The sequence below is a fragment of the Trachypithecus francoisi genome, unplaced genomic scaffold (assembly GCF_009764315.1).
Source record: "Trachypithecus francoisi isolate TF-2019V2 unplaced genomic scaffold, Tfra_2.0 Contig00598, whole genome shotgun sequence".
NCBI classification, from domain to species: Eukaryota; Metazoa; Chordata; class Mammalia; order Primates; family Cercopithecidae; genus Trachypithecus; species Trachypithecus francoisi.
Genome location: NW_022680756.1, coordinates 10,070 through 36,433, shown reverse-complemented (window position 1 = coordinate 36,433; position 26,364 = coordinate 10,070). Strand labels below are relative to the sequence as shown.

The 26,364-nt window shown below is 42.4% G+C and overlaps 1 pseudogene; it reads right to left on the bottom strand.

Annotated features, from left to right (window-relative positions):
• Positions 1-634: 634 nt before the first annotated feature.
• On the bottom strand, positions 635-11,572 carry LOC117086849 (annotated as a pseudogene).
• Between the last annotated feature and the right edge of the window lie 14,792 nt (positions 11,573-26,364).

Genomic DNA, 26,364 nt, shown 5'->3' with positions numbered 1-26,364 from the left:
TCATTTATCAGTTCAGAAGGTACCAGAAGCCTAAGTGTCTGGCAGGTAATTGAAATGAACTGAATATAGAATAAGAAAAAGAGGCAGAGAGCAGAGCATAGTTGTGGCTCAAAGTAGCAGAAGAGCCTTGCTTTAGGCAATTGTCTCGCAGCAATGTGGCTCCTGGGCTGCCAGATCCTCTAACTTTTTGGAAACGAGAAAGCCCACTTTGCATACCATCTCCTGTTATTTAAAATATTCTTTAAGCCAAACAAAACTTAACTGCAGGCTGACTTTGGTCTGTGGGATATCCGTATACAGCAACTGATGTAAATGTTCCTCTCTGGGTTAAGCACATACGAAGGGCTATCAAATACCTTATCCAAGCTCAGACTATTTGAAATAGGGGATCATTGATTGTTTTCTGTTTTTCTTTTCTTTTTTGAGACAGGGTTTTGCTCTTGTCACCTGGGATGGAGTACAGTGTTGCGAACTCAGCTCACTGCAACCTCCGCCTCCCAGGTTCAAGCAATTCTCCTGCCTCAGCCTCCTGAGTAGCTGGGATTACAGGCATGCACCACCACACCCACCTAATTTTTGTATCTTTAGTAGAGACGGGGTCTCACCATGTTGGTCAGGCTGGTTTCAAACTCCTGACCTCATGTGATCCACCCACCTTGGCCTCCCAAACTGCTGGGATTACAGGTGTGAGCCACCAGACCCAGCCTTGTTTTTTCTTTTTCCTAGTTTTTAATTTTGAGATTTTCCAAATACAAATGAAAGCAGAGGATACAGTGAACCTCCTTGCGTTTATTATCCAGCTTCAACACCCATCAATGTTTTGGCAGGGTCATTGAATTTTAAAGCCAGGGAGCACCTTAGGAAGTATTACCCTGACAATCACTGTCATCTATTTGAGGAGCTATTATGTACCTGAACAAAGTGGTAAGTGCTAGGTTATCTAGAATCCTTACCAAGTAAATATTTCTGCTTTGTATAAGAGAGGTGAAGTGTTCACCTGAGCGACAGTGGCAGCTGGCAGATGGCAGAGCTGCTACCAAAGCCAGACAGGTGACCCTCTCTCTTCTCTCCCTGCCTCACACAGCTACACATGCAACATTGTTTTCCAATTATTGTCTACATAATTTGCTTATTTTGATGGCGTGGCACATGACACACTCAGTATCAGAATTTACAAACTGTGTGAAGTTTAATCATATAAAACAGTGTCTGTTCATTGAGTCAGTCTATTTATTCTTCCATAAAGAACAAATCACATGGTTACCTGCTTTATGGCATCTTCATAGGATGGAGGCTGTGTTACCTCTGAAATTGCTGAACTTGACTTAGAGAAAGTTGGGGATGGAATTGAAAACTTTGGCCCCACCTTATCAGAAGAGAGTAAACCAGCCATCTGCATGGGTAAAATACGGAGAAAGGCATTGAATTCATGGGTCTGACATGATACTGTTTCTGTTCTAGAAACAACAGGCTAAATTTTGAAAAAATTGATCTAAGAGGAAAAGAAAAGCTCCAGGGCTTAGAAAATAACTCCCATATATTAACAATAGTGAATGATACTGTGGGTTTATTGGTGGTGGCATCTTAGAATGGGAACCTTGCAGATCTATTTTCTCCCTTAAGGCGCACCCTCTTCTTTTAGGGGAAAATAAGTAAGAGTCCAGTTCAATACGAAAAAGATCAGGCCGGGTGCGGTGGCTCATGGCTGTAATCCTAGCACTTTGGGAGACAGAGGTGAGCAGATCATCTGAGGTCAGGAGTTCGAGACCAGCCTGGCCAACATGGTGAAACCCCATCTCACTAAAAATAAAAAAAAAATCAGCCAGGCGTGGTGGCGCGCCTGTAATCCCAGTTACTCGGGCTGCTGAGGTGGCAGAATCATTTGAACCTGGGAGGTGGATGTTGCAGTGAGCCGAGATCGCACCACTGCACTCCAGTCTGGGTGACAGAGTGAGACCATGTCTCAAAAAAAAAAAAAAAAAAAAATCAACCCAGGAATTTCCAGAGTAATCTATCCCCCAGGTCATTTATTCCAAACGGGTTATTTTGCAGAGAGCTGGAGGCATTGCTAAGGTCTCTTTATGAACCAGCTTTGTTTATTTGAGTGTGTTCTCCTGTGGAGTGCCTGGCCCATGTCAGGGTCTCTGCCCCTTCCCTGACTTGTGGTATGTGGCACTTTTATGTCATGCTTATGTTGCTTGTCTCCTTCTGCCACCTCTTCTTTGCCCCTTGAGACTCTCCTTACCCTGAATCCTTCATACCCCTGACTTCTTCCACCAGCTGAAGGGTGACGTCTCTTCCTTTTCCATAAAGATACTGCACTGTGACCCCTGCTTTGCGCATCTCTCCAATCCTGTCCAGGGATCTGTGTCCCTCTCTCTTCCTCCAACATTGTTTCCCACACCCCCTGATCCCAATCTTTAACTTCACAGAAATTAGTTAATTGTTCACGTTGTTTTGCAGATTATGGCCATTTTAGTCATCTTGATTTCTGGGATGACCCCAGGAAATGACCCCCTGGGAAAACTTTTAATTCATATTTGTACATCCTTTTACATGCACTTGGAGTGGATTTGTTTCTCTCTAAAATGAAATTGACTTCTGCCTTTAAAGGGAACTTCATTATTGCTCACTTTGGAGGACCTTTCCAGCCCTTTATAATCAATCTGTCCCTCCCTCCCACCAGCATTTAATGTTGTAAGCATGGATCAGTCATTATTAACCTATATTGTTCTTTATTTATTTATTTTATTTATTTATTTTTTGAGACAGAGTCTCGCTCTGTCGCCCGGGCTGGAGTGCACTGGTGCGATCTTGGCTCACTGCAACCTCTGCCTCCCGGGTTACAGAAGAGAGAAGAGGCAAAGTGAATCCCATGTTGAAGCCTTTTTTCAGGTGCCTACCTTTTGCTGTACACATGGGCTTTTGGGACAAGGGTTGCCCCCAGCCCCGTGACTGCTGTCTGCTTGGGCTCCAGAGAGGGGTGGGTGGAGGCTGGAAGAACGGGGAGAGAAGCTTGGAGGATGGCCATCCTGAGCTCCTGAGTTCTGTAAAGGAAGAAGTGACAAATTACATGGCCAGCAGCAGCATACTTGAATTAGTGAGTCTCCTAAGCCATCTCCTATGACCACTCCCATTCTAGTCCAGCCACTGGCCCTCTTTCTGATCCTTGAACAGTCACTACAAGCTCTAACCTCAGGGCCTCTGTATGTGCTATTTCTCCTTTGCCTTCAATGCCTTCACCCCAAATATCCACAATTTTTTTTTTTTTTTTTTTTTTTTTTTACTGCTTTCAAGGTTTTGCTAAATGTCCCTGACCCCTCTAATTAAAGTTGCAAATTTCCAGCTGGGTGTGGTGGCTCATGCCTGTAATCCCAGCACTTTGGGAGGCCAAGGTGGGCAGATCACGAGGTCAGGAGTTCGAGACAAGCCTGGCCAATATGGTGAAACTCTGTCTCTACTAAAAATACAAAAATTAGCCAGGCGTGGTGGCATGCACCTGTAGTCCCAGCTACTTGGGAGGCTGAGGCATAAGAATCGCTTGAACCCGGGAGGCAGAGGTTGCAGTGAGCCAAGATTATGCCACTGCACTCTAGCTTGGGTGATAGAGCGAGACTCCATCTCAAGAAAAAAGTAGCAAACTTCCAAATTACACACACACACCCCCTTTTGCTTTTTCTCCATAAGAGGTATCTTCTTCTAATATAGTACATAATTTACTTTGAAATTGTTTCATTTGCTTTTAAACTGTCTCTGTTCCCATGAGAATAGAAATTTTTGTTTGACTAGCTCAGCACTAATTCCCAGAGATGAGAACAGGGCCTGGCACATAGTAGGTGCTCAGTAAATGTTTGCACTATGCAGACCATTACATGAAGAGTAAGATCTGATGATTTCCCCTTTAAGCCTTTGAGGCATTGGTTTGGCCTATGATAAGGTTGGATACGAAGGAATCCTGGGAATCCTGAGAGCAGTGGTCAGCAAACTGCAGCCCACAAGCCAAGTCTCGCTCACTGACTTTTTTTTTAAATAAAGTTTTATTGGGACGTAGCCATGTGCATTTGCTTACATGATGTCTGTGGCTGCTTTTGTGATACAAAGGCAAAATTAGGTTGGGATGACACAGACAGTGTGACCTGCAAAGCAAAAAATATTTACCATCTGGCCCTTTACAGAGCAAGTTTGCCAACCCCTGCCTTAGAGGATGAGTGACTTTTGTCTACCACGGAGATTCAAGGATTGTAGTGTCTGGGAGATGCTGCTATGCTTTTGGTAAACCCTTCACATTGAAAGTTCTAACATTAGCTCTTTAGCAGTTGAAAATTTGTAACCCACTTCCAGAAAGAGGTGTGCACCAGGCATGGTGCAAGGTGCTCTTACCTGTGCAGTGCACACCTGGCTGCTGATGGGCGAGAAGACCCTGTGCCCTTCTCCCTGGGCCCCGGAGGATGAGGGCAGAAAGTGAGGGTTGTTGGGTGATGGGGGCAAACGGGTGTGCTGTGGGCTTTTCACAACCCCAAGCGGTGAATGCTGAGGAGAACACTGGGGGCTGAGAAATGTGGAAGAAAGTACATTGGTTTGATCTGAGGACTCCACACAATAAGCATTTCCAAGGGCTGGAGTTGAGCCGCTTCACAAGCTGGCGGATAACACTCTGAGCTGCTGCTTTGTCTTTTCACACGTACTTGGGATGCAAAAGGGCAGCTGGAGACAGCCTCTTCCTGCTTGATGGAGGCAGCCAGGAAAGGCAGCGGCTTCCTCTCTGAACAGTTATTCCTCTTCTGCTTCTGAAGCTGCATCCTCAGCTCCTCCACCTGCCTCTGCTCTTGCTAGAGTTTCCAGGTGAGTTCATTGATCACCTTCTGCTTCTCCACCAGCATCTTGTCCTTCTCGGAGTTCAGCCCATCCAGCTCAGAAGGAACAGTGCCCCCATTCAGGCTGCTCATGAGACTTTCCTCCGTGCACACGTGGACTGGGGACGGGTGCAGGCCGAAGGAGGGGGAGGCATCATTGAAGGTGTCTGGCAGGGACCCGGCGACCGACAGGTCAGAGGAGGCTGGGGAGATCGGGGGGCTGGAGCTGGTGCTGCCAAAGTGGTAGAAACCATTGGAGGGGGCACTGGTGGAAGAAGTCTGGTAATTGGGCAGCGTGTTGGGTGTGACAGGAAAAGTGACAGTCGTTATATCCCCAAAGTTCGGTCCTGGGTTGCCAGAGCGTCCTGGAAGGGTCGAAGCCGGTCCATGAGGGCCGTTTTGGTGCCTGACACAGGCAGGCCCCGAATTCGAAGCTGTTGTCTTAATTCGGAGACCTAAAGAAATCAGAATGTGGTTAGTGTGTTGTTTAACGACAATATTTTTAAAAGTGTATTCTTTATAAAATTAGCTTCAAAACATCACAAATGGAATTCTACAATACCCACTCTTTTTTATACTTCTTTCCAATTTCCTCTCCTACCCCAGATATAAACCAGTTTTGCACAATTTTAACAATTACTTTTAACTTTATCATATATGATGTTTTCATGGCCTTAGAGTCATAGAAATGTAGAGCTTGAATGAATGGTAGAAGTCGTCTAATCTACTGCCCGTCATCCCTCATGGCGATCCGTGCCCCCGTTTTCTAGATGAGAAAACATATCCACCTGGGTTTAGACACAAACCCTCCAACAATAGTCTTGAAGTACAGCGAAGTCGGCAGCTTTTCTGGCTTCCTTGGTGAGGGCTCTTCCTACCACGTTCTCTTCCTCAAACCTGAGCATGCACCAGAACCACTGGAGAGTGTGTTACAGCAGACTGCAGGCCCCCACTGTGGGGTTTCTGGCTCAGTTGATATGTATTTCTAACAAGTCCCCAGCTGGTGCCCAGACGTGACTTTGAGAACCACGGCTCCTTATGAACATTTACATCCTAATTTTAAAGACCAGCTGGATAATAGTCATCTACTGAGAGAGTAGGCGGTGATAAGGCCATCGGTTCAAATCCTGGCCCTGCCTGTTACTAACTCAGTGATCAATCACTCTGTGCCTCAGTTTCCCTTCTGGGAAATGGAGGGAATAACACTTTATGCATTTTTGTGAGGGTTAAAATGGCTTAAAATGCATAAAGCACTTGGAATAGTGCCTGGCAAATAGTTGTGCAATATAAAATTTTACTAGTATTATTATGTTAATTCACATGTAATTATCTTATTCCTGTATTTTTTATAATGTTCTTAAACTGGAAAGTCTTAATATCTACAAATATGAGAACTGGTTAGGTAAATGATGGTGTATGCAAATGATGGGACACTACAGATCCAGTAAAGCTGATGCTATAAATATTTGCTGACATTGGATGATTAATTGCTTGTGGTATAGTAATAAGTGAACAAAGTTTGAATTGATTGTATTTTTCTAAAAATTATATAAACAATGTATGGATATATATACACACATATATATTTAAAGCTATGTTTGCATATGAAATCATCCAGATAAAATATGCTAAAATGTTAACAATGGTTCTCCTTATCTGTATGTTCCAAATATTTCACGTAAATTATTACTTTTGTAATTAAAACAGGAAACATATTAAATACCTAAATTTCAATAATTTCATAAAACAGAAGACTATCAGCAAATATTCTGATATTGTAGGAAATTCTGATATCTATAGGAAAAGATTGCTTGAGAAAAATATTGAAAACAAAATTTAAAACTTCTGTAAGTCAAGAAACTACAAAGCTCAAATACAAATAGCTACCTTGGGAAAAACTAATCACAACACAAATAATAAAGTGTTAAAAAGCTCAATGTATCAAGTGTGCTAATTGATTAAAAAGAAGATTGATACCCAGTATAAAAATGGGCAAGGAATATACAATCCAGCTTTTCAGAAACAAAAATAAAATTTAAAATATGGACAATAATGTATGTATATCATCATTAGTAATCCAAGAAATGCAAATCAAAAGAATATATATATATATAATTTGTATTTATTAAATTGGCAAAGGAATAAGAAGACTTTGTGTTAGTTAAGTAGGAGCAAAAATTAAACAAAACTAATTTTTTTTTTTGAGGCAGAGTCTTGCTCTGTTCAGGCTGGAGTGCAGTGGCACAATCTCAGCTCACTCCAACCTCCACCTCCCAGGTTCAAGCAATTCTCCCACGTCAGCCTCCCAAGTAGCTGGGATTACAGGCGCGCACCACCACACCGGGCTAATTTTTGTATTTTAAGTAGAGACGGGGTTTCACCATGTTGGCCAGGCTGATCTGGAACTCCTGACCTTAGATGATCCACTCACCTCAGCCTCCCAAAGTGCTGGGATTACAGGCCTGAGCCACAGCGCCCCACCCCAAATTACAACATTTTTGAAAAGCTCTTTACTACATTGCTATTCAAAGTATGGCCCTTAGACAAACAGCATCAGCATCGCCTGCGAGCTAGTTGGAAATGCAGAGTCTTGGGCCCCTCCGCAAACCTGAATCAGAATCTGCATGCTACCAAGAGCAAGGGTGATTCAGTTCACACATTAATGCTTGAGAAGGGCTGCTTCTGGAAACAGACTGACACAAAGGTTCAGGGCAGAAATTTTACAATATATGTCAAAAACTTTAGACAATATTAATATATTTAATACAGGAATTTTATTCTAGCCTGAGGAAATAATCAGAGGAACTAATAAATGAAGCCACAAAGGTCACTGAAATCATATATATATATATATATATATATATATAGCACTTGGAATAGTGCCTGGCAAATGTTTGTGCAATATAAAGTTTTGCTAATATTATTATGTTAATTCACGTGTGTATATATATATATAGGTTTTTTTTTTTTTTTTTTTTGAGACGGAGTCTCACTCTGTCGCCCAGGCTGGAGTGCAGTGGCCGGATCTCAGCTCACTGCAAGCTCCACTTCCCGGATTCAAGCAATTCCCCTGCCTCAGCCTCCTGAGTAGCTGGGATTACAGGTGTGCACTACCACACCCGGCTAATTGTTTGTATTTTTAGTAGAGATGGGGTTTCACCATGTTGGCCAAGCTGGTTTTGAACACCTGACCTCAAGTGATCTGCCACCTTGGCCTGCCAAACAGCTAGGATTACAGGCGTGAGCCACTGTGCCCGGACTGAAATCACAGTTTGAATAGCCAAAATCTGGTAACTAGTTAAGTGTCCAGCAGTGGAATGTCAACTAGGTGGTGAAGTGATATGCTGCTGTTAAAAATTAAAAAATTTATTGAATATTAACAGTTATGAAAAATATTCGTGATGTGTTAAGAAAAGAAGTATGCCAGTAATTTATGTACACGTAATTTTTTCAAGACAATTATTTTAAAACAAAATGTTTATATGCTTTTTTTTTTTTTTTTTTGAGATGGAGTCCCGCTCTGTCACCCAGGCTGGAGTGCAGTGGCTGGATCTCAGCTCACTGCAAGCTCCGCCTCCCAGGTTCACGCCATTCTCCTGCCTCAGCCTCCTGAGTAGCTGGGACTACAGGTGCCCGCCACCTCGCCTGGCTAGTATTTTGTATTTTTTAGTAGAGACGGGGTTTCACCGTGTGAGTCATATATGCATTTTAAACCTAGAAGGAAATATAATCTACCTTCTGTGAGTCTTAATTATTTTTTAAAATACTGTTGACTTTTCTACATACTATCATATTTCGACAGTCAATTTATGTTACTTTATAATCAGCTAAAAGTTATCAGAAAGGATTGAATTAACTTACATTAGCAATTATTTAGTTATTCACCCTACAGTCTTGCTGGAATTGTTTTATCATTATCTTTTAGATTTGCCTGTTTGGAAAAGTACAAAATGGCATCTCATTATTGTTTTAATTTTGAATTACTTAAAATTGATGAGTTCTACATTTATTTTTAGAATCTGTCTTGGCACTGAATAATTTAACTACATTATTAAATAATGCGGCTCATATTCTAAAATAAAATGAATACGGTTGAGTTTAATTTACCTTAAACTTCAGAATATTACACTGTATGGGCTTGTTCAGGACAAAGGTTTGTATATACCTTTTTCCTACATTCACTGGTGTTTTAATCATTAATAACTTTTAAAACTATTATGGAAAAATTGAAACATACACAAAAGTAGATAGAAAAGTCTAATGAACCCTATCTACTCATCAACAAACTTCAACAATTATCACTCATGTCCAATCTTGTTTATTTTATACTCCAACCCACTTCTCCTACCTTTCCTGAATTATTTTGAAGCAAATCATATAATTTCATACAAATAATTTGGTCTCTAGCTCTAAAAGATAAGTACTCTTAAAAACCCAAAGATACAATAACATTATCACACCTTAAAATGTGAATCATTATTTCTTAATATCAATAAGATATTCTCCCAGTTTTTTAAACTTTCAGTCTCTCTCTCTCTCTGTGTCTCTCTGTCTCTCTGGTATGCTCTCTCTCTCTCTCTCTCTCTCCAGTTTTTTCTTTTTTTCTTTTTTTTTGAGACGGAGTCACTCTCTGTCGCCAGGCTGGAGTGCAGTGGCGCAATCTTGGCTCACTGCAACCTCCGCCTCCCAGGTTCATGCCATTCTCCTGCCTCAGCCTCCCAAGTAGCTGGGACTACAGGTGCCCGCCACCATACCCTGCTAATTTTTGTATTTTTAGTAGAGATGGGGATTCACCATGTTGGTCAGGCTGGTCTTGGTCTGTTGACTTCATAATCTGCCTACCTTGGCCTCCCAAAGTGCTGGGATTATAGGCGTGAGTCCCCGTGCCTGGCAAATTATTTTTTTTTAAATAGGATACAAAAAATTATCCACATACTGTCATATATAACCATGAACTTTTCAAAAAGAAATCAAAGACTTTTTTCTCGGTGTTCTTTTCCTTTTATGTAGCAAAACGTGAAAATTGCTTGCAAATGTCACCTCATTATATGACCTTTCTGATTACTATCTGGGGGGGTCACCTTCATCCATTCCTCTTATTTCTTCCTTTCCCCAATTGTGGATGCATCATATGTCTCCTTCATTCCTCTTCTCCCCTTCCTTCTCACTCTTTCCATTTTGTTCTTTGTCAGTCATATTCACCCTTCTAGGTTCAATGCTCCACACAACACACATGATTCTGAAATTTCTTTTCCCACCCCTGACAACACACCCTGGCTAATTCTTACTGATGGAAATGGATGCCTTTTCTCTCGGTTGTCCTGCTGGTATCTGAGACTTGACTTTCCCAAACTGAATGAACTTGCCACTGTCCATTCATATCAACTCCTCATTCTACTCTCCCTCTTTCTGTCATTGATGTCACTCTCCCAGGACTCAGATGGCACCTCTCCCTATGCACACAGTGAGTGGTCAAGTCCAGCCACGTTCTCTCCTGCCAATCCCTCTCTTTCCACTCCTCTCTCATACAATAGCAAAGCCCTTGAAATACGTTGCTTAGCTTCAAGCCTCAGTTCTGTCATTCATAAGCTGGTTAAACTGCCTATCCTTTGACCTCTTTATGATTTTTGGTTTTTTTATTTGTTTGTTTGTTTGTTTGTTTTGAGATGGAGTCTTGCTCTCACCCAGGCTGGAGTGCAGTGGCCTGATCTCCGCTCACTGCAAGCTCCACCTCCTGGGTTCACGCCATTCTCCTACCTCAGCCTCCCGAGTAGCTGGGACCACAGGCGCCCGCCACCATGCCTGGCTAATTTTTTTTTTTGTATTTTTAGTAGAGACGGGGTTTCACCGTGTTAGCCAGAATGGTCTCGATCTCCTCGCCTCGTGATGCGTCCGCCTCGGCCTCCCAAAGTGCTGGGATTACAGGCATGAGCCACTGCGCCTGGCTTTATGATTCTGGTTTTATTTTCACTTTTTAAATTGGGGAGACGAAACTTATCTTGCGGGGTGAAAATTAAAGCAAATCTACAAAGAATAAATGACGGATGGCTTATCTTAAAAAATACAAATTAGTAGGGGCTGGGCAGGGTGGCTCATGCCTGTAATCTCAGGACTTTGCGAGGCCAAGGCAGGTGGATCACCTGAGGTCAGGAGTTCGAGACCAGCCTGGCCAACTTGGTGAAACCCTATCTCTGCTAAAAACACAAAAATTAGCCAGATGTGGTGGTAGGCGCCTGTAGTCCCAGCTACTAGGGAAGCCGAGGCAGAAGAATTGCTTGAACCCGAGAGGCAGAGCTTGCAGTGAGAAGAGATTGAGGCCCATGGGATCATTCTGGGCAGCAGCCAGGCCCTGTCTGGCTCAGTCCATGTGCTCAGCCCATCCGTTCTCACCCGGAGGGGTCCAGAATAGGATCTGATGGGGGGTCATGAGATGACCCCAGCAGGTGCCCTGAAGAACCCCTTCCCCCGGTGGAAATCAGCTCAAGGAGGTCCTGAAGATAGGACTACTGGGGGTCTTGGGTTTCGTCCTGGGACGCCGCCCACGGCCCCCTCTCCACGTGGCCCCCTACCGGACCCCAGAACCAGCCGTTGCCAAAGCTGCTGCAGGAGAGCCCCTGACGCCAAGTCCAGCGGCCGCCATCCTTTAAAGTGGACGCAGCCTGACTGCCCGCAGCGGAGCGCAGGGCGGCACAGCCAATGTGCATGCGCGAGGAGCGAGCGGGTGCAGGCCTCACAGTGGTTCCCGTGGTTGTTACAGAAACCACGCCGTGAGGCCTGGCAAACAGGAGCCCTCTGTGGCAGTGCTTGGGTGTCAGGGCTCCCAGGCTCCAGCCTGACCTCTCCACGGGGTCCACAGGACTGTCCACATGAGCTTCAGGGCGCCGGCTGGGGTCTCAGGATTCCGCTTCACATCCGACTCTGGACCCCTCCGGGGGAGAAAGCATGGGGTGAGCACATCTAGTGAGGCAGGCAGGCTCTCACTGCAGCCCACAATCATCCCACGGGCCTCAAGGTGTGCTGTCCACTGAAAGTTCACGGACCTATCTGAGCCCTCTGCCTCCCTCCTCCTTTGAAAGACAAGTCCTTGTCTTCTGGGACAGGTGCTGTCGCATATCTTCTGCACATCCAGTCTCATTTCTGAGAATGAGACTCCCCTCTGCTCCTGGGGGGACTGACACCCTGAAACTTTCGGCCCGCTGCTAGATCCCAGGCGTTCTTTGACTTTCCCTGGCATTCATGGAAAGGTCACCTGTGCCCCCCTTCCACCGGGCACATGCCTGGACACCATTGTTTCTTCCGCCATCGCCCCGTGTGCCCTCAGTGACACACGTCCACACCATCTGCTCTAGGGTACGCCACTGCCACGCATTGGCTCCACCTGGGAATCGCCCCTGGACCTGGTTACACGTGTCCTGGAAAGCGGGATCAGCTTGAAGGAGCCCCAAGCCCTTCAGAATCACTGCAGGCCACTGCTCTTTCAAAGGAGGGAGGCAGAGGGCTCATGGCTCAGTGAACTTTCAGCTGACACCACGCCTTGAGGCCCAGGGGATCGTTCTGGGCTGCGGCCAGGCCCCGCCTGCCTCAGTCGATGTGCTCAGCACATCCATTCTCACCCGGAGGGGTCCGGAATCGGATCTGATGGGGGGTCGTGAGATGACCTCAGCAGGTGCCCTGAAGCTCCCCCTCCCCCGGTGGAAATCGGCTCAAGGAGGTCCTGAAGACAGGACTCCTGGGGGTCTTGGGTTTGGACCTGGGAAGCCGCCCGCGGCCCCTCTCCCACGCGGCCCCCTACCGGCCCCCGATCCAGCCGCTGGCAAGGCTGCAGCAGGAGAGACGCTGGCGCTGAGCGGCGGCCATCGTTTAAAGGGGACGCAGCCTGACTGCCGGCAGCGGAGCGCGGGGCGGCCCAGCCAATGCGCATGCGCGAGGCGCGAGCGGGTGCTAGCGTCACAGTGGTTCCCACGGTTATCACAGAAACCACGCCCTGAGGCCTGGCAAACAGGAGCCCTCCGTGGCAGTGCTTGGGTGTCGGGGCTCTCAGGCTCCAGCCTGACCTCTCCACGGGGTCCACAGGACTGTCTCCGGATGCCAGGAGTCGTGGGGAAGGGCTGAGCAGGATGTTGAAAGCGCAAGCGGAGTCCGGGGGAGGCAGCGCGGCATCCCAGCCTCAGGCCCGCCCGGGCGCTGTTCCGGTGAGTCGCTCCAGAAGTCGTGCCCCGGTGATCTCGAGGACGGGTCGGCCTGCAGGCCCGTGGGCTGCTCTCTCAGCCGAGGGTCCTTCTGGTCGAGAGCCGAACCCCGAACCCCGTAGCCTCAGCGGCTGCCTGGGGGTCTTTGTTTCTGCAGGGACATAAAATAGAGCTAGAAATGAGGCTACTATAAGAAAATGTACTAATAAATTTTTTTTTTTTTTTTTGACGGAGTCTTGCTCTGTCACCCAGGCTGGAGTGCAGTGTCATGATCTCGGCTCACTGCAGGCTCCACCTCCCGGGTTCAGGCCATTCTCCTGTCTCAGCCTTCCGAGTAGCTGGGACTACAGGCACATGCCACTGCCAAGCTGGCTAAGTTTTTGTATTTTTAGTAGAGACGTGGTTTCACTGTGTTAACCAGGATGGTCTCCGTCTCCTGACCGTGTGATCCACCCACCTCAACCTCCCAAAGTGCTGGGATTACAGGCATGAGCCACCGTGCCCCGCCAAGAAGTTTTTACATACTTGCTATTGATAGGGCATAAGTTTGTCTATAAGCTTTCCAACTGCCAGTTTTAAGTAGAAAACACAGTTGTTTAACATATTTCATCTATATTAGTCGCTTTTTGCACTTCCATAAAGATGTACCTGGCCAGGAGTGGTGGCTCGCACCTGTAATCCCAGCATTTTGGGAGGTCGAGGCAGGTGGATTGCTTGAGTTCAGGAATTTGAGACCAGTGGGGACAACATGGTGAAACCCTATCTCTACAAAAAATATAAAAATTAACCTGTCATGGTGGTGGCACATACCTGTAGTCCTAGCTACTTGGGAGGCTGAAGCGGGAGGATCATCTGAGCCCAGGAAGTGGAGGTTGCGGTGGACTGAGATTATACCACTGTACTCCAGGCTGGGTGAGAGAGTGAGATCCTGTCAAAAAAAAAGATAGACTGGGTAATTTATAAAGAAAGGAGGTTGAATTCGCTTGTGGTTCTTCAGGCTATGTAGAAAGCATAGAGGCTTCTGCTTCTGGGGAGGCCTCAGGAAACTTACAATCATGGCAGAAGGTGAAGGGAAAGCAGGTGTGTCTCACACGGCGGAGCAGGAGGAAAAGAGAGTGCGAGGTGCTACACATTTTTAAACAGCTACATCTCATGATAACTCACTCACTCACTGTCACAAGAACAGCACCGAAGGGGTGATGTTAAACCATTCAGGAAGAATCCACCTCCATAATCCAGTCACCTGCCACCAGGTGACTAACATTGGGGATTACAATTCGACATGAGATTTGAGTGGGGACACAGAAACAAGCCATGTCAGTGAATAAGATATAGAAACAAATTAGTTCCTCAACCGAAGTTTTGGGTGCTAATAAGTAAGGTGAACTAATATGAGGGGAAGGTGAAAGAAATACTTCGCTATATCACTTGGAGTGAAGAGTATTAGAACCGAGAGTTCTTGCTTGAGGAAGAATAAATACACACTAACCTGCCCTTCAAGGCGGGCAGGCCTTCACAGATACCTTGTTTGCTGGGTAGAATATTCAGCTTTGGGGCCAGAGCTTAAGGGAGACTATGAACTACCCTGGTGGTCTTTCCCATATTTCACTCAGTCTTCCTTCTAAATGAAAGTTGAATTTGAAGTTGCATCATGTTTTCCCAGCCTGGGTAGAGAATCCACATTTCCATCCAGGCCTGTTTGATGGTAAATTTCTCCTGGCACAGGCCCTTCCTTGTGTCTCCCAGATAATCTGTTTATCGTGTCCATGTTTAGTTTTCTAGTTTTTATTCTCCACTGATATTTGTTTCTGGGTCTCAGCCCTTTCAGGTTCCTATTACCCCTTTTTGTCACCCTACACATGTGGCTGAATGACCAACAACTAACTCTTTTCCTGAGTGGTACAACTTCATACTAGTTCTGTAAATCAAGGGGGTAGAATTGCCAAGGGGTGAATAATGTGCCCCTAGGAATTCTAGCCAGAGTCAGGTTTTCTCGAGCCACCGTCTGTGTACTGGGCACTCTCTTCACTCAGCTTTTAATTTTTTGTTTTATTTTTTAGGTTGGGAGTTCTTTGGGAGAGCACTCCCCTGATTGGTTTTAATTTCAGGTGCTGGAAAGAACTCTCAGACCTGAGAGTCATGAGATTTGGTTTAGAAGGAGCTACATAACACTGAGCAAGTAATTCACTTTCCCACCTCATTCTTTATATTCACATCTGAAAACAAAAGAGTTGAAATAGAATAGTAGATTTAAACATTCTAAGATGCTATCTTCCAAAGAAATTTTAAAAGGCAACCCAATAGATGAAAAGAGAGTTGCTGTACTGAAAGTGGAGGTTTGGGTTGTGGTAGTGGTAGGTGCTAGCCCCTTCCCTTTACTCCCCATGGAAGTCACAGAGCACCCCTGTTGAACTGCTCCACCTTTAAAGAACAAAGTTGTGAAAAGAGAGATCTAGATCAAGGGCAAGAATTTTTTTTTTTCTGTAAAAGGCCATATAGTAATTATCTTTGATGTTGGGCAACATTTTGGGGCAAAGTGGGTATATTTTTTTAACTGTAGTGATGGTTTCACAACATACATATTTTTAAAATTACAAAATTTTACATTTTTTGAAAAATGATGGGTTCCTGCTATGTTGTCCAGGCTGGAGTATGGTGGCTATTCACTGGCATGATCACAGCCCACTGCAGCCTCAAACTCCTGGGCTCAAGCAGTCCTCCTGCCGCAGCCTCCTGAATAGCTGGGACTACAGGCATGTGTGCCATCTTTTCTTGGCTAAATTTTACATTTTAAACATGTGTGGTTTGTTGTATGTCAGTTATACCCGTTAAAAAGATCATAGTATTTGCAGAAATACTAGACTTTCGTAGATTTAAAAAAGGGAATAATTGGGATGTAAAAAAGGGAATAGAGGTACCTGTGGAAGGAGTCTCTGTACTCTCAGTTATAGAATTTAATTTAGGCTGTAGTGATTATCAGTAGGACACAGACCTTTGGAATGGAATATGTAGTGAATCTCAATTTTTTGTTGTTGTTGTTGTTCAGCTTTCCTTCTTTCTTTCTTCTGTTAACAGCATCCTTACTCCTTTCAAGAATCTTTCTCTTTATGGTTACCCATCTATGTGATTACAGTGAGACTGCCAGTCACATTGCCTTAGCAAAAGAGGTAATGGTGCCCTGTCCCCTTCCAATAGTTAGTGGTTCAATGAGTTGGTAAAAGACTCAGGCATTGAAAACCCATTCCTATTGAGAGGCTGAGGTGGGCGGATCACTTGAAGTTAGGAGTTCAAGACCACCTGACCAACATGGCAAAACCCCATCTCTACTAAAATACAAAAATTAGCTGGGCATGGTGATGCACACCTGTAATCCTAGCTACTCAGGAGGCTGAGGCAGGAGAATCACTTGATCCCGGGAGGTGGAGGTTGCAGTGAGCTGAGATCCCACCACTGCACTCCAGCCTAGGCAACAGAGGGAGACTCTGTCTAATTCAAGATGGATCAGAGACTTAAATATTAAACCTAAAACCATAAAAGCTCTAGAAGAAAACCTAGGCAATACCATTCAGGACATAGGCATGGGCAAGGACTTTATGTCTAAAACACCAAAAACAATGGCAACAAAAGCCAAAATTTACAAATGGGATCTAATTAAACTAAACAGCTTCTGCACAGCAAAAGAAACTACCATCAGAGTGAACAGACAACCTACAGAATGGGAGAAAATTTTTGCAATACACTCATCTGACAAAGGACTAATATCCAGAACCTACAAACAACACAAACAAATTTACAAGAAAAAAACAAACAACCCCATCAAAAAGTGGGCAAAGAATATGAACAGACACTTCTCAAAAGAAGACATTTATGCAGCCAACAGACACATGAAAAAATGCTCATCATCACTGGCCATCAGAGAAATGCAAATCAAAACCACAATGAGATACCATCTCACACCAGTTAGAATGGCAATCATTAAAAAGTCAGGAAACAACAGGTGTTGGAGAGGATGTGGAGAAATAGGAACACTTTTACACTGTTGGTAGGAATGTAAACTAGTTAACCACTAGTTCAACCACTGTGGAAGACAGTGTGGTGATTCCCCAAGGATCTAGAACTAGAAATACCATTTGACCCAGCCATCCCATTACTGGGTATATACGTAAAGGATTATAAATCATGCTGCTATAAAGACACATGCACACGTATGTTTACTGTTGCACTATTCACCATAGCAAAGATTTGGAACCAACCCAAATGTCCATCAATGACAGCATGGATTAAGAAAATGTGGCACATATACACCATGGAATATTATGCAGTCACAAAAAAGGATGACTTCGTGTCTTTTGTAGGGACATGGATGCAGCTGGAAACCATCAACAAATTATTGCAAGAACAGAAAACCAAACACTGCATGTTCTCACTCATAGGTGGGAATTGAACAGTGGGATCACTTGGACACAGGAAGGGGATCATCACACACTGGGGCCTGTTGTGGGGTGGGGGTAGGGGAAGGGGGAGGGATAGCATTAGGAGATATACCTAATGTAAATGACGAGTTAATGGGTGCAGCACACCAACATGGCACATGTATACATATGTAACAAACCTGAACATTGTGCACATGTACCCTAGAACATAAAGTATAATAAAAAAAGGGGGGGTAAAAACCTCATCCTGGAAGACATATATATATATATATCATATTCATGTATGTATATGAATATGATTCGAGACATGGATAAAGATATACAGAGATCTAGAGGTTTACTGAAGACAAATGAGAGAAGACTTTTCTTGCCTTTGGGTTGAATATCTTGGTTTTAAAACCCAAGATATTGACTGCGGGTACCTATGTGGAAGAAACCTGAGGGTGTTAGGAAAGAACTTACACATTCACTTATCTCATTGTGTATACATTTTATTGCATCCTTAGTATGTGTCAGTTAATGGTCAAGATGTTGGGAACAGTGGCAAATAGGCAGAAAGAGAGGCATACATGATGATGATTGAAAAGGAAGTCCAGGTGACATTGACTGGAATCTTAAATCCAGTCTCACCTGAGAACACATCCATTCTGCCTTCCACAATTATGTAAGGCTATGTGATTTTCTCTTTGCTGAAGATAGCTTGAACTGTTTCTGTCCCTTGCATGTGAAAGAATATAACAATATAGAAGTTGAACAAGTGTCTTGGCAAGAATATGAAATGGGTCTGTGTAATTTGAAATGATATATTCAATAAATGTGCATTATTTATAATGCAAAACACAAAAAGTAGAGCTAAAAGTTTTGGCTAGTGGGGATACAGGATACACATAATGTAAAGTGAGAGGGTAATGTAAATTATTGTGGTTTTTTCCCTGAAATAATAGTAATAGGCATCATTTTTAAGGCACCTAGATATGCCAAATACTTCCCAAACATATATTTTTCAATCTTCAAAACTTTACTTCAAGGAAGATAATAATAGTTGGTTAAGATCTTGAGAGGGTCAAATAAATAGCACCCCGTTTCTTTACCTAAGTTCTAAATAACCTGAGAAATAAGACAGTGGAGAAGAGAGAAGCAAAATATCACTTTTATTACTGAAAAAGATTAAGTTAGATGACTTAGATTAACACAAGAGCCAAATGCTGCTGCACTGAACTTACCTAGTCACTTGAATGCTATACCAGTGTGGACTTCCCACTGTGGGAGCTGTCAAGGGAAGACTGAAAACACAGAAAAATAGTTCACTCCCAAGTGGGTAAGCTGAGCCAAGAACATTTATTTTTACCAAATTCACTAATCAGATAAGTCATTTCACCTCCCCTGCGATAGACAAATTATAGGGTGGAGAAAGGGTATAAGCACATCTCTATTTGAACCCCTCCTACTAGAAAGGAAACTTCAAAAGTGGGGAACTGTTTCCTCAACATAGTTTGATTTTACACCTGATGAAAATGAAGCTCAGAAATGTTAAATGATTTGGCCAATATCAGACATTTAATAAATGACAGAACCAGGAATCAAGGTCAAGTTGACAACCAAGTTCTTCTCTTTCAACCACACTCTGCCTCTTGTCAACTTCTAAATGTTTGTGTGTAGCCCAGCACTGCCTCTGCTAGGAATTTAGCCATCTATCCTCATTAGTGCACAAAGATATATATAGAAACATATCTGCTATAGCATATTTTTAGTGGAAAAAATCAAAGAAACCCAAATTTCCTTCAACAGGGAATCATGAAATAAATTATGACACGTATGAAGAGTAGAATGCTTTGTAGCATTTTTTAAAAAATGAGGACCAATTATCTGCATATCAAATGGGAACAAAATAAGATATACTTAGTGTAAAAAAGCATGTGACAGGACAGTGTGTAGACTGTGTTCCTGTTTGGGCACATTTCAAAAGTATCTATTCATATATACTTAGAACATTTCTGTAAAAATACTTTTTAAAAGTTATGGTTACCACTAGGTGTTCGAAGGAGCAGTGATCAGGGCATATTGAGTTTCTCCACTTCAAACATTGCGCTAGTGTTTTTCCCCTCTTTTTCTTTTTTTGAGATGTAATTAATATAGCATAAAACTTATGCCCTTACAGTACACAGTGTGGTTGGTCTTAGCATGTTTAGAGTGGTTGTGAAACTGTTACCACTCCCCTAATTCCAGAACATTTTCATCATCAAAAAGAAACCCTCATACCTATTATCCATCACTCCCTGTTCCTTCATGTCCCCAATCCTGGCAACCACTGATCTACTTTTTAGTATTAAAGATTGCTATTCTGGACATTTGATATAAATTGAATCATATAGTATCTGGCTTCTTTCATTTAGTATAATGTTTTCAAGATTCACTCATGTAGTATTATTACTTTTTTATGACTCAATGTATGTGTATAGCACATACATTGTAAATACATAAATAAATAAAAAAGTTTATTCTTTTTTATGACTCAGTGTATGTATATGGCGCATTTTATTTATTCATTTTTCAGCAGCTGGATATTTAGGTTGTCTCTACTCTTTGTCTATTATAAAAATGCTGCTGTAAACATGCATTTACAAGTTTTTGTGTGGATATGCATTTTAAATTCTCTTGGATATATACGGAAATGGAATTGCTGGGTCATTTAATAACTCTATGTTGAACCTTTGTTTTATTTATTTTTTCTTCTGATAAAAGGGATACATGTGCAGGAAGTGCAAGTTTGTAACATAGGTATACATGTGCCATGGCGGTTTGGCGCACCTATTGACCGTTCCTCTAAGTTCCCTCCCGTCATCCCACCCCCCACCCCCACCACCCAGCAGGCCGTGGTGTATGTTTGTATGTTTTTATCCTCTCTGTCTCCCTGTGTTCTCATTGTTCAACTCCCACTTATGAGTGAGAACATGCGGTGTTCAGTTTTCTGTTCCTGTGTTGTTTTGCTGAGGATGGTGGCTTCCAGTTTCATCCATGTCCCTGCAAAGAACATGATCTCATTCCTTTTTGTGACTGCATAGTATTCCATGTGTATATGTACCACATTTTCTTTATCCAGTTTATCATTGATGGGCATTTGGGTTGATTCCAAGTCTTTGCTATTGTAAATAGTGCTGCAGTAAACATATGTGTGCATGTGTCTTTATAGTAGAATGATTTATATTCCTTTGGGTATATATCCAGTAATGGGATTTCTGGTTCTGCATCCTTGAGAAATCACCATACTATCTTCCACAATGGTTGAACTAATGTACATCCCGCCAATGGTGTAAAAGCATTCCTATTTCCCCACAGCCTTGCCAGCATCACTGCAACCTCTGCCTCCCAGGTTCAAATGATTCCCCCACCTCAGCCTCCTGAGTAGTTGGGACTACGGGCACATGCCAATATGCCTGGGTAATTTTTGTATTTTCAGTAGAGATGGGGTTTCATCATGTTGGCCAGGCTGGTCTTGAACTCCTGACCTCAAGTGATCCACCTGCCTTGGCCTCCCCAAATTCTGGGATTACATGCGTGAGCTACTGCACCTGGCCTGTCCCTGTCTTTTAATAGTTTGATTATGATGTACCCACATAGTTGTATCTCTTTGACTTTATCCAATTTCATTGTGTTTAGCTTCTTGGATACATAGGTTAATATTTTAAATTAAATTTGGAAGGTTTTGGCCATTTTTCCTTCAAATATTTTTTTCTGCCCCTTTTCTCACCTCTCCTTCTGAGACTTTCATTATACATATGTTGATATGGTTGATGATGTCCCATAGGTTTCTGAGGCTGTCTCTCTCCCTGTCTCTGTCTTTTTACATCTTTTCTTTCTGTTCCTCAGACTGGGTCATCTCAATAGTCTTCTTTTCAAGTTTGCTGGCTCATTCTTCTACAAGCTCAAATCTGTAATTAAGCCTCACTACTGACCTTTTCATTTTAGTTATTGAACTTTTAAACTCCAAAATTTCTACGTATTTCTTTTTAATAGTCTCTATCCCTTCACTGATAGTCTCTATTTAGTGAGACATCATTCTCATACTTTCATTGTTTGAAAGTATTTTAAATAGCTAGTTTATATTCTTCACTTACTGATTCCAATATCTGGGCTGGTTCAGCAATAGTTTACGTTGAATGCTTTTTGCTTCTGTGTATGAGCCAAACTTGTTTCTTCATATGTCTGGTGACTTTTTATTAAGAACTGGACATTTAAAAAGTATAATGCTGTAACATTTGAAATAATATTTGTCCCTTCCCTAAGATTTGTAGTTGTTGTTTCTGCATGCTTGTTTAGTAACTTTCTTGAACTAATTTTGTAAAGTTTGTATTCTTTTAATTTTTGGCTAATAAAGTCTTTCCTTGGGTAGCTTAGTGGTTAGCTAATGATTGAACAAAAATTATTTTGAATGCCTGGAACCAGTAAGTCTCCCAACCTTTGCTCACTGGGTCTGTGTGTGATTTGGAGAACACTGTTAAAAAGTAAGGCAGGCAGTTTTTAAACTCTGTCTTAGCCTTCACTTCCTGTTCTTCCTGTTTATGCAGAGCCTCAAGATTAGTTAGTAGTGAGAGCTTAGGGTGAGGCCTTTTGAGTTCTTTCTTGGGCATACACACAGCACTGGGCATATGTACAACTTGACATATGAACATAGCTTTCTGAATGCCCAGGAATATCTCAGAGCCTTTTAATCACTGCCTGCCCCCCCATGGAAATCTCATTCCCTATTTTTTCCTTTTAAGTTTTTCATTAGTTTCTAATTAGCCACAACTGTTTTTGCTATCCTAGACAACTGTGATGTTAAGCAATTGCCACTGATTGTTTTCAGCAAATACTCCCAGGGAAAAAGCTGTTTGAAATGAAAGAGTTCTGAGTCATGTCAAATACAGATAAGCCCCACAATTTGCCATTTCTAGGTAGCTGCTATATGAGTCAAATGATGACAATTCTCTAAGAAAGGTGTTTTGGAGCAACTTAAAACCCATGCTGCCACCTCCAGTGGTTGCTAGGCTGCTGTTTTTACTGACTTTAGAGGGCTCTTTTTAAGACTGCTATGGTGCTAAGCAGAAGGGGGAGGGAATAGGGCAAATGAAATCACCACAAATCTTGCTGTTCTTACTAAGATTCAGCCATTTATTTTAATGAACACTTCCTGGATTATTGTCAGTATTTGGTTAATTTCCAGAGTTTTGGAATTAGTGATTTTGACAACTTTTGCCAGTGTTCTTGTTGCTTTTATAGAGGAGCAAATTTTGGAGGTCTTTACTCCATCATTCCGGCTGACTGTGTCCTCTGTAGTGTTTAATTGTTTTAAATCCATGATCGTGTATAGATTTTAAAATGAAACAAATAATACAGAAAATAAATGAGAAAAAACATAAAACAAGTTCCAAAATTTGTTTAAGTTTTGGAACTTTGAGAACACAACTGCTCTTCCTGTATAGCTTGGGGGTAGGAAGAAAACTTTCATCTGTGGAGAGGTATGTGTAGACCCAAGTATACCACATGTAGGATTTTCAGGCAAAATATAGGATACCCAATTAAAATGGAATTTCAGATAAAAGCAAATAATATTCTAGTATATGTATGTCCCCAATATTTGATGGAATATGCTTATACTAAAATTTTATTTGTTATTTATCTGTAATTCAAATTAATTGGGGCATTCTAGGTTTGTGTTGTTGTTTGTTTGTCTTTGCTAAATCTTGCAACCCTACCCACAAACAATACAAGTTCTGGCACTGCAAGAAACAGGAAGGCCTTCCCCTCCCATGTGTGGGCCTCTAGGAAGGCTTGCAGAGCACTTCTCAGCTGTCAGTGGAAGCCATGATGGAGGTAAAGAAGCTACTGATTGTACATAGGCCTGAGGGCAGATGAGTTTCCCTGCTGTGAGGGAGGAAAGGAACAATGCCGACGAGCTGTATTGTGAAGCTCTGATTCTTCAGCCTTCATGCTCCTGGCATCCATTCACACCCCAAACAGAACTCCAGCCTGGGCATCTTTCCTGGGAAAGCCCCTTGCTAGGAAAACCACATTATCCAAGATTCCAGAGGTCCTCTCCTCTTTGCCTTTGTTTATCAAACTTCTGCAGTTTTCAGGTCTGCCCTTGGATTCTACATTTTTTTGCCCTTTTTTAACTTTTATTTTTAATTGGCACATAATTGTAAATATATATGGGGTACAGTGATACATTGATATATATCTACAACGTGTAATGATCAAAAATGAATAATTAGGATATCTATCACTTCAAACATTTATTATTTCTTTGTGTTGGGAATATTGAAAATCTCTTCAAGCTATATAAAAATATACACTAAACTAATGTTAACTGTATTCATCCTACAGTGCTGTAGAACACTAGAATTTATTCCTGCTATCTAGCTGTAATTTTTTTTTCTTTTTTTTTTTTTTTTTTTTTTTGAGACCGCTCTTGCTCTGTCACCAAGGCTGGAGTGCTGTGGCCGGATCTCAGCTCACTGCAAGCTCCGCCTCCCGGGTTCACGCCATTCTCCTGCCTCAGCCTCCCGGGTAGCTGGGACTACAGGTGCCGCCACCTCGCCCGGCTAGTTTTTTGTATTTTTTAGTAGAGACGGGGTTTCACCGTGTTAGCCAGGATGGTCTCGATCTCCTGACCTCGTGATCCACCCGTCTCGGCCTCCCAAAGTGCTGGGATTACAGGCCTGAGCCACCGCGCCCGGCTTTTTTCTTTTTTTTTGAGATGGAGTCTCAAAAAATGCAGTGGCATGATCTTGGCTCACTGCAACCTCTGCCTCCTGGGTTTAAGCGATTCTCCTGTGTCAGCCTCCTAAGTAGTTGGGATTACAGGTGCCTGCCACCACACTTGGCTAATTTTTGTATTTTTAGTAGAGATGGGGTTTTACCATGTTGGCCAGACTAGTCTTGAACCCCTGACCTCAGGTGATCCACCTGCCACGTACGGCCTCCCAATCTAGCTGTAATTTTTAAACCAATTTACTGCTATCCTTCCCTCCACCTCCCCTTCCCAGCCTCTAATGACCATAGCTCCATTCTCTACTTTTAGGATTTCAATTGTTTTTTAGCTCCCTCATATGACATGAACTCTCTATATTGTATTTTTGAAGAAGATCCCATGAATGTGGGTTGGTTATGAGCCCCAGTCAAAGCCCCACGTTCATTCAGTGTTAGGAAAAGTATAATGTCAACTCAAAATAACTAGTTTTGATCTAATTTATGTATATATACACATATATATTATATACACATATTATGTGTAATATATATGATCTCTATCTTGATCTGTATCTGTATCTGTTTAAACTATTTTACAAATATGTATTTCTAAAAATTTTTAATTGAAGTTTTATTGAAGTATAACATATATGCAGAAATCATTAGTATAAAGCCCAATAAATTCTCATGAATGAATCTTGAATTATGAATGCAACTTTAACCAAATTCAAGATGGAGCATCTAGACTGTTAAAGACTTTTTTTCTCTCCTCTTTCCCAGTATCCTTACATGCACATAGAGACCTAGTTGCCTCTCTAGCCCCAGGATTTCTGTCATCTAAAGCACTAAAGTATTTTGTTGTGTACCGTTATGTATCAGCTGTCAAATTCTAGTTTGAATAATGATCTATCTTGATATGAATGTGCCCTGTGTCCTCAATTGTGTTGTGAGCTCCTTGATATAGGAACCAAGTACATTCCTCTTTATACCCCAACTCCTTAGCATTGTGCTGCACAGTTCAATGAGTTTTGAATAATAATGGTATGACTGGCATTGATGCATAATATGTAGAATTAGCTCCAGAGGTAGCCCTTGGATTGTTCAATCTTGATTTTAGTTGAGTCAAAGAGAGAATTCTTTCTCAGTTCCTTTTAGCCCTAGGATTGTTTTCTGTCTTAATGAACAGAATTTCATTCTGTTCCAGCACATGAGGCAATACCATAGGTTTGAGTTGACCATAAAATACTTCCTATATTGTTTACAATGCCAATTTCCCATCATCCCCTAACCTCACATGGAAGATTTTTTCTGATGAAGTAATGGGCAATTTCCAAACCCTTGAGGCTTATTTAGAAAGCCTGTATCCAGGGCACTAAAAGCTGCCAATCAGTTGAACCTCTGGATAATGATGATTCCAAATCTGGTTTGATTTTTAAAAAGGTATTATTGCCTTTTAAACTTAGCCAGAAAACCAATGCAGTGCAATTTAAAATGATTCCAATAGGCTTTCTCATCACAGCATCCCAGTTTCTTTGGAAGATAAATAGCCCTAATTAAAATGTGTTAAGAAATTTTTGTCTTGAGCTTCTCAAGAGGATTCCTCATTTTTGGTTTATTTTTCATAAAAATTTACTCAAAACTCTATTTTATTTATTTATCATTAAATTCTTCATTTATAGCAATATGAAGACTAAGAATTGGATTATCACCATGACCCATGGGCATTTTCATTTTTAACGGAGGCCAGGGGTTTACCCCAATCTTGATTGTGCAAAATGTCTTCCCAACTTTGAATTGTGAAAGATGCCCAGGAATGAGCCATTTTCATTACAGCAATGCAGAGGCTCTTTTGCTGTTGTTCATAATCTATTACATGCCCCCTAGGCAGGAGCAATTTTCTTTCACAGAGCTCCTTACCTGGATACACATTTCCAATTTTTCATTTGTTTGTTTTTTTTTTGAAACTGAGTCTCACTCTGTTGCCCAAGCTGGAGTGCAGTGGTGCAATCTCGGCTCAGCTGACTCCAACCTCTGCCTTCCGGATTCAAGTGATGAATGTGCCTCAACCTCCCAAGGATATACATTTCTATCTGCTTTATTTTATAAATTGGGGAGGCCTTTGCTTATAGTAATAGAAGATGATTTTCTGAAGAGTTC